This window comes from Hydra viridissima, unplaced genomic scaffold (assembly GCF_058129835.1).
Source record: "Hydra viridissima isolate aposymbiotic clone 2 unplaced genomic scaffold, HvirCarnegie_v1 scaffold_12, whole genome shotgun sequence".
Taxonomy (NCBI): Eukaryota; Metazoa; Cnidaria; class Hydrozoa; order Anthoathecata; family Hydridae; genus Hydra; species Hydra viridissima.
In genome coordinates, this window is record NW_028324311.1 from 13,526,211 (window position 1) to 13,533,546 (window position 7,336).

The 7,336-nt window shown below is 23.2% G+C and overlaps 1 long non-coding RNA gene across 1 annotated transcript; it reads right to left on the bottom strand.

Moving 5' to 3' along the window:
• Nucleotides 1-1,103: 1,103 nt before the first annotated feature.
• Nucleotides 1,104-2,779, bottom strand: LOC149881378 (uncharacterized). Its single transcript, XR_016445931.1, has 3 exons — nucleotides 2,721-2,779; nucleotides 2,554-2,631; nucleotides 1,104-1,346 (listed from the first exon to the last, which is right to left on the bottom strand). It is a non-coding gene; the product is annotated as an uncharacterized LOC149881378 (long non-coding RNA).
• Nucleotides 2,780-7,336: the final 4,557 nt, after the last annotated feature.

Here is a 7,336-nt window from a genome sequence, read left to right on the forward strand (position 1 = left end):
TCTTATGTTGTTTTTTTTTACATTTTCTTTAATTTTTTTTTGTCACTGGTCTAATAAAATGACTTCATTAATTGATGCGTTTATGTAGTTTTTGAAATGTCACTGTTGAATTTTATTTTGCCATCACCCCCCCCCCCCCCTTTCTTTTAACAAATCCTGCCGGCGCCCATGTAAGTACTTATAGGTTAAATATTTCTCATAAACATTCACAGTGACTTTTCCCAAGATTCTTTATTTGTACCTAGATTTTCAGTACGGAGTGTAGGAATACCCCCATCTTCCCCCCCCCCCCCCCTCCCATAAACAAAAACGGGTTTTTTCTGCTCTTTACTCAGAAATTTACGGACAATAGTTTTGTATCTTTCTAGGGTCGAGAAGAATCGTTGAGTTCCTCAAGTTGAAATTAGTAACAAAAAGTTACCAGGTGACTAAATAAGAATATGAATGTAAAGAAGAATAAGATTAAAGATAATGAGAATAGCAAGAACATACAAAAAAATAATATCAATCATCGTAAAGATATTATTAATAGTAATAACATTGATAAAATAACAGTAAGAAAAATAATAAAAATTGTAAAAACAGGGCGCAATTGAACCAAGATAAGTAATCACAATACTTTTTTTCAAAATTACAATAAGCAAATTTTTATAACAGATTATTTTGTTTTCGGATAAAAGAAAAAAATCAATTCGTAAATCCCTGATGATTTCAATGGGTACTTGGGTATATTACATAAAATTTCCTTTTAATTTTATTTGAATTTTACCCAATCTTGTTTATAATTCCATGTTCATGAGCTAGTAAATAACTAGACACTAGATTACCGAGCCGCTTTAACCCTTGTCAAGAAACTAAACATCCCAGGCTTTTAATCATAGCAAATGCATTCCGATCATCACTTAGTCCAAGGACTGGTATTATTTAAAGCTGGTATTGCAATAACACTACTGTTAAAGTTAAACTTACCGCTCATTAAATCTTCAAAATATTAAAAACATCTTAGTGTTTTAATGAACTGATTTATAATATTTGAAATTTTAATTTTAAAAAAGTACTTTAAGAAAACCAAAGTTTCTTATAAAAAAAAAAAACATCCTTCGGAAAGCGTAGGTATGCCACGGGAACTTGAACCGTTCGCCTTAAACCAACACGATTCACTTTTAAATGAGCTGGATAGTGAGTCCATCTTTGAAAAAGCGTTGTCAGAAAACAAGGAATGCTCTTCGAAAACAGGCGCATTATACACCGCCGATACAACTGAGAAAAAGGGAAACTTAGAGCTTCTGCTGATTCACTCTTTACCGATATGGGCGCGGTATAACGTCTGCTGCTTTCCTCTCCTTCTAAATATATAGTTAAAAATGCATTTTTAAGTACCAAAAAGGAAGAGTGCAAATGTTTTTAGTAATCTAAAACACTGAATAATAATATATATATCTATTGATCGCCATAATTATCATTCTTTTTGTTATTATTATATATATTATTGTTGTTACTATTGTTTTTGTTTTTACTATTTTTTTTGTTATTAATATTGTTATTTTGTTTCTGTTATTATTATTAATATTTTCTTCATTATAATTGTTAGTATTATTATTTTGATTGTTCTTGCCATTCTTATTATCTTTATTCTTCTTCTTCTTCTTTTCTTATTCTTCTTCTTATTATAATAATAATAATAATAACTATTATTATTATTATTGCTATTATTTTTATTATTATTATTCTTATTACTATTATCATTAACATTATTATTATTGATATTATTATTAATAATAATACTGTTATTATAACTATTATTATTATTATTATTATTATTATTATTATTATTATTATTATATTTATTATTATTATTGTTATTACTATTGTTTCTCTATTATTATTATCATTATTTTTATTATTATCCTTATTATTATTATCATTATTATTATTACCATTATTATTATTATTATCATGATTATTATTATTACCATTTTTGTTATTTTTATCATTATTATTATTATTATCATTCTTATTATTATTATTATTATTATTATTATTATTATTATTATTATTATTATTATTATTATTATTATTATTATTATTATTATCTTAATTTTTATTATTATCATTATTTATTATTATTATCATTATTATTATTGTTATCATTAATATTATTATTATCACTAATATTATTATTATCATTAATATTAATCTTATCATTATTTTTATTATTATCATTATTGTTATTGTGATCATGTTTATTATTATTACCATTTTTATTATTATTATGATTATTAATATTTTTATCATTATTATTTTTATTATTATCATTATTATTATTATTTTCATTATTATTATTGTTATCATTATTATTATTATTATCATTACTACTTATATGAATATTAATAACAGTATTATTAATATTCTCCTGATTCTTATTATTGTTGAAATGAATCTTATTAAAAAATTTCTTTTATATTATTGTTGTTATTAACAATGCCTTTAATATTATTTTCTTGATATTGTTAAGGCTATCAGGCGTGCATGTTGGAATGTTAAAACGGTTACCTAATCACTTTGAACAATCGGGTGAATTCTTTTTGCTGCGCAACGATTGTTCAATTTTCTCATAGCCTTTCTCATATTCTAATTATTCATAAAAGATATGTTAAAGATATGTTACAAAAATAACAAAGCATATATTTATAAAGAGTGAAAGACAGCAGACGTTTTACCGCGCCCAAGTTGGTAATGTGGGATACAGCAGAAGCTCTGAAGTTTCCCTTTTTCTTAGTAGTATCAGCAAGATACTTGTCGTCTGTTTTCGAAGAGCAAGTGCCGATTTCTGACAATGCTGTTTCAAAGATGGATTCACACTCCAGCTCGTTTAAAAAAGAATCGTATCGATCTGTTGCGAACGAATCAAGTTCCAGCGGCTTACTTGTGCTATCAGAAGGATGTACTTTACTTTTAAAAAACTTTGGTTTTCTTAATAGTTTTTTTGCTTTTGAGAAAATCATTTTTTGTTTTTAAATAAATATTTCTAAAGCTGTTTTATGAGAAGTCACTTTGAAAATCAATTTAAGAGAACCGAGCCTATATTGATAAGTGAAGGTGACGTCAAATTATGACATTTCTAGCATCAGATTGCTTACATTTAAAAACATCGAAAAGATCTAGTCTGGCCTGTAGTTTCTTTAATTTTTGATTTCTCTTTAATGTTCGATTCTTCTCTACACTCATGTGTGCTAACATCTTTTTATAAACTCTCACAAAGTTTATAAAAAGTTTTTTTTTACAAAGCTTGTTATAAATTGAGAAAACAAAATGATTTGACATGTTTCATTTTAGCTCGCTGGATATATAAACAACGAATGATACTATAAATAAATAAATAGTGTTATCTACACTTATTTATATTGACTTTATTATAATTTTTACATTAATTTGTACATTTAAATTTGTTTTTTATTCTTATTATTGTTCTTATTGTTGTTATAATTTATATAAATGATAAAAATGATTATGATTTGATAATAAATAATAAAAACAGTTAAACAAATGCTAACAAAATAAACAAAATAGAGAACAAAATTAATAGCAATAAGAATAATACTAAAAATCTATATAACAGTATTATTATTATAAGTAGCTGTTATAAGTATAGTAAAATTCATAATAGAACTAATAATACCAAAAACATAAGTAATAATAAGGATTGGAATAACATTCATAACAATAATGCTAAAAATAATAATAATAACAACAACAGTAACAATTATAATCATAATAATGTAAAAAACAATATTGATAATAATAATAATAAAAACCATAATATTAATGATACTAATCTTTGTATTAATGATAATAAACTTAACAAAAGTAATAAAATAGTAACAAAAATAAAAATAGAGATAATAATAAAAATGATAATAAAAACAATAACAAAAATACTAATAAAAACAATACTAATTAAAAAAACAACAAAATTAAATAATAATAATTGTAATAACAACAAAAATAATAACAATGGCAATAAAAATAATCAAAATGAAAGTTTAAATAATAATACTAATAATAATAATAATAATAAAAATATTAATAAGAACATTAAGAATTAAAAAATAATAATAAAAATAATAATATTAATCAAAAATAGATAATAATAAAGTTAATAATAATAATATTAAGAATTAAAAAACAATAATGATAAAAATAGTAATTTTAATCAAAAGTAAATAATAATAATAATAAAAATAATAATAATAATAATAGTAGTAATGGCAATAATGAGAACATAAGTAATAATAACAATGACGACAATAATAATGATAATAATAAAAAAAAAATTAACAATTACAACAAAAATAATCAAAATGAAAGTATAAATAATAATACTAATAATAATAATAAAAATATTAATAATAATATTAAGAACTAAAAAAAATTATTAAAAATAATAATAATAATAATAATAATAATAATAGTAATAATAATAATAATAATAATAATAGTAATAATAATAATAATAATAATAATAATAATAATAATAATAATAATAATAATAATAATAATAATAATAATAATAATAATAATAATAATAATAATAATAATAATAATAATAATAATAATAATAACAATAATAATAATAATAATAATAATAATAATAATAATAATAATAATAACAACAATAATGAGAGCAATAGTAATAATAACAATGACAACAATAATAATGATAATAATAATAAAAAAAAAATTAACAATTACAACAAAAATAATCAAAATGAAAGTTTAAATAATAATACTAATAATAATAATAAAAATATTAATAATACTATTATGAGTTAAAAAATAATAATGATAAAAATAATAATATTAATCAAAAATAAATAATAATGAAAATAAAAATGCTAATGATAATAACATTAAGAATTAAATAATAATATTAAAAATAATGATAATAATAAAAAATAAATAATAATGATAATAAAAATGCTAATGATAATCACATCAAGAATACAAACATTAATAATGATGTTATTTATGATAATATTAATATTAATATTAATAATAATAATAAAAATAATATCTACTGTTATATGGGACAGTAATAATTTAATTATTGTAAAGGACCAATTTGAATGTGACATTTATTGTTTAATTATTATAAGTGGGTTTTGTTATGAGTGGGATTAGTAACTTTGTTACTGCTAATGTTTTTAATGGTTAATACAACGGATTGTTTTTTTCACGATCCTCCTATATATTTTATTTTCTGTTGGTGAAGCAGCTTAGGCACCACTCTTTTATTACGTACAAGTCTAAACATATTGTCTCTCCAAAGTAAAAGGAGCAGTTTTCATTCTTTGAGATTTTACAATAATAATAATAGCAATATTAACAAAAATAAAGATAACCAGAACAATAATTATAATAAAAGTTTTAATGACAGTAGTAACAGTTATTCTAAGAACAGTAATAGAAATATTAATATGTAAAGTAAGAAAAACAACACTATAACAATCGAAATATGAAAATGTACAGAAAAGTTTTTTTTAATAAAATTAATTTATTATATGACTAATCTGTGACCAAATATTATAATGCATGTAATCATTTTAAATTCTATCTTTAAATAACTTCTTTTTATTAATAATTATTTGTTTTTACCGCATGCATCTTTCTTATAACAAAGTTAATTAGAAAATACTTTAACGGCCGAAAAAATATTTTCTGCTAAAACTATGGGTTAACTTACCCCAAGTAAGATTCTGATTGGCCCATGGAACATCATTTTAAATAAAGCATTTGAAAAAAGTTCACAAACTTATATAAGCTTTTCATAATACAATTTTTGATGGCATATAGCGTTAGCAACCTTCTTCCATAAAGAAACGAAATAAAGCATGAAATGCAAAAATGTTGGAAGTCAAAGAAAAAAAAGTGAACCAACGTGCCCCGGTCTACCTTAATAAGTAAATCAAATGCAATGTTACAAAATCTTTTGTTTGTTGACAATCGTTATGTATGTTTAATAATTATAAAATAATAATAGTATTATTAAGTTAATAATTATAAATATATAAATTATTATATCATTACCATCGACGCTTTTTTTTTTTTTTTTTTTTTCATCTCAGAAATCATGCGACGTGTTTCTTTATGTTTCGACTGTACGAATGTATTTTGGTTTTACGCAAGACAACAACCGTCATGACGCTTTAAGTTTGAAGCTAACTTTGCTGATGCATCTTGGCAAAGAATCATCTGGACTCCAAAATTTAAGATTCAAAAAAAAGTTCCTGCGCGTTTGTCTTCAAAAGAATGTAGCAACAAAAGTCATGAAAAAACACATTAGCACGAAAACGTAATAAATCGCCACAGCACATCTTTTGGTTCAGTTTTGTTTGCACGTATTCCGTTTGTTCCATTCATATCTTTGTATTTAAATGTTACTTTCCTAAGTTTACAAGGTATGTTAAATTAAAGACAATAATGAAAAACACTTTTAAAACACATAAAAACTTCAAATGAAAATGTTCTGAAGTTTTAAATGGAAATGTGCATGAAGCACTTATTACGTCTGACAAGTGTTAGGTGGAGTCAAGCATTCAAACGGGTGTCAAATACTAAACGGGTTTTGTTCGTTGTCATGGGTGCAAATACGTTGTGTTGTATATAAAACGGTTTAAAATTAATGCCGTTTGAAAATTTATGACGAAGCAGCACAGAAGTAGAAGTTAAAATTGGCGAGTTTGAGAAACGTTAAAGAATGTATAATTTTGCTTGTTGTTGCATAGTGTTATTATAAGCTTTGATTAAACAGGCACACAGTTGCGTTATCATTGTTTCGTTTAATCTAGCTGTATTTTTTGCATACTTGCTATTTGTGCATTACACAGTTGTTTTCCAAAAAGCAAAGTGAATAACGTATAAAGATTATATTCTTCCATAAAAGAATTTACTTCAATGAGAAAAGATTTATGTTGGAAGAGTGCTTTTCTTGAGAGCTCATAATATAACCAACATGCAGCTTTTATAATAGCTGATCAAATTAATGACAAGTTGCTATGCACGGACAAAAGCAGACAGTGTTCATTCCTTCCCTTCTACCATAATGAAATTTACATAGGCGAGGGTTTCCACTTTCGTTGTTGGTTGCATATCAAAAGAGTCGCTATTTGGATTATTCAGGTACCTTTAAATGTTTAATCTAGAATTTGGATCTCCGTTAGATAGTTTATAAGCAATCATAGTAAAGGAATTAAAAATATGATCCGAGATTTAAGATTAGTTTTGCGATGCTATTGATAAGTGTGGTAGTCGGGGTGTAACTTTTATTTTGGAATAC